Source organism: Medicago sativa, chromosome 7 (genome assembly GCF_051527215.1).
Source record: "Medicago sativa cultivar Bolivia chromosome 7, Bolivia_mono, whole genome shotgun sequence".
Taxonomy (NCBI): domain Eukaryota; kingdom Viridiplantae; phylum Streptophyta; class Magnoliopsida; order Fabales; family Fabaceae; genus Medicago; species Medicago sativa.
In genome coordinates, this window is record NC_140755.1 from 29,208,850 (window position 1) to 29,211,399 (window position 2,550).

Consider the following 2,550-nt stretch of genomic DNA (forward strand, 5'->3'; position numbering starts at 1 on the left):
ATGTCTTCGCCGGAAACTTCAACGGCCGTGGCCGTAGATAGGATAAGAAATTTACCAGAGGATATCCTGATTCACATTCTCTCTTCTCTTACCACCAAACAAGCCTTTCTCACTTCAATTCTTTCAAAGAGATGGAAGAATCTATGGTGTTACGTTCCAAATGTCGAATTCATGGAAGCCAAAGACTCTGGCTCCAAAGACAGCTTCGACGAATTTGTTTACTACGTATTGCGGTCGCGACAAACTGCAGGTAATCATTCCATCCGTAGTTTTATTATGGACGTTGAACATGATTCATCTCGACTTTATGATATCGTTGTTGGTGATCCCCCTGAATTGCCTTATTCTATCCTTTGTTGTACAACACTTGTTGTTCTTAAGCTCAATTTTATTGATATGGGTGACGACTTTTCTCCTTTTCATGTAATATTACCCTCACTCAAAACCCTACGTTTGACAAACATTACGTTTGGACAAGAGAATGATCTCATGATACTTTTAAGACAATGTCCAATTCTTGAAGATCTTCACCTATTTTACCGAATGTTATATTCCAATGGAAGCAATTTCAAATGCTGAGTTTCTAACTATCCAGGGTATGTATATCATTGAATGATGCATGCATGCGATTTAAAATGAATAATTTCATTCTTCATTTCTATTTTTTTTTAATGCTCTGTTTTTAAATAATGTAGGCTATTCGAGGTTTTCCCTTTCATACGTTCCATAATTTGACTCATTTGGTGCTGAACTATGATTGGGATACAGTTCCAAAAATGCTGCTCCATTGTCCTAAGCTTCAAAATCTTGACCTTTATCAGGTTTGTTTCTTAAATTTAACAATTATATTTGATTTTTCTTTTTTTTATCATATATCTTTTTTATTTCTTCTCTGCTATTAACAGATAATACCAGACAAGATTTTAGGGTATGACTACTTTGGACGATATGAGTTTGAAACCTGGGCCCATCCAAAATTTGTTCCAGGCTGCCTTTCATCAAACCTTAGAACTTGTACCATAGTCACAGAATTCGCTCTCCGCTGCGAGATCCGCGAACCAATTCGTCCGTACCGGTTCGCGGTGCGTTTCCGTACCAATTCGTCAAAATTCACGAACCGGTGGTAAAGATGAAAGCCAGGCAGAACAAACAGTGGAAAGCATGCTTTTTTGGGTGAGGAAGATGAAGCGGTCCTCTAAGAGCGATGGAAAAGTCATGATAGCAATTAATTAATGAGAAAAAGAATAATAAAGTGTCTCCAGAGCACACTGTCAAATTTTTGGTAAAGGAAAAGTTATCTCTCCACGTGAACTTACATTGGGAAAGTAATATAAAATTAAAAAATAGATAGCCATTTCTATTTATTTTTATTGTTTAATATGTTAATTTGTAATTTCATTGTTTAATTAAAGAAAAAAATTGTTGATAGTATAATTATTAGTATGACATATGTATGTCACGAACCCGAGCGTACCGACTCTGTATACCCCTTGGAGTACCGAATACTTGGTAGATTGCGAACCGCGTACCGCGTACCCGTACCACGTATTGACGAATTGCGTATTTGGTGACTATGACTTGTACTATGCGGGACTTTGCATTTGGAGGACTACAGAGCTATCACATTATGTTGGCAAAATTTATTCTGAAGCATTCACCGGTTTTAGATACTATGACAATCTGGTGCTCCAGGAAATGGTTTAAAATAGAAAGACAATTAACCTCATGTTCGAGGGCTTCTGCAACATGTCAACTTTCAATTTATTTTAAAAGGGTAGTACTGTAGCAGGCATAGGTAGATAAGCTTTTGGTTTCTTGGTCACTTTTGCAATGTCAGTGAAGGACCCTTAAATTATTATTATTAATCAAGAGATAAATAGAAAACATGTTGAAGAAGATAGACACTAAGTGCATGTTTAGATCAGCGGTGATTTCGGTACAATTTCTGTGTTACTGGTGTTGCCGTCTAACTTTATCTCGTATATGAGAGCGCCGAAGAAGACCAAGAAGGGAGCAGCATACCCAGAAATACAAAGGAAGTTGAATCTTTTCATGGCACCTCACCTGCATAATCATGTAGTGTGTGCTATAATTGTGTTGAATACTAACTAGTCTCTTCCTTTTTTTGTTTTTCTGGATTTTGTTTTATAAGTATAAACTTGTTTCTTGCACTTTATTTTATACCTATTTGTTAGTTTGTGTTTTGGACCTTTGGCTTTTAATATTCGCCATGTTTGTAGTATACCTGTCTTGTTCGTTTGTTCTACACTACTGATCGCATTCTAAGAGGAATTTTGCTGCACAAGGAATGTATTATCAGTTAATTTTAAAAGGTACTGTAGTATGCATATACAGATAAGCTGCCAAAAATATGCTGCTCCAAAAAATGCAGTAATTGCATGACTTGTCGTTGGGGAGAAATTTAGTGATTAATATCGTAGCTACATGATCATTTTTAGGCATAAAAATAGAACTAAAAATAGTATATCCAACTGGGGTTAAATTATATATGAAACAATATTTAGCATAGTTGGGTCATGGTTATTGTTT

At 35.9% G+C, this 2,550-nt stretch overlaps 1 pseudogene; it reads left to right on the forward strand.

Annotated features, from left to right (window-relative positions):
* LOC146905431 (F-box/FBD/LRR-repeat protein At4g00160-like) lies at positions 1-1,897 on the forward strand (annotated as a pseudogene).
* Positions 1,898-2,550: the final 653 nt, after the last annotated feature.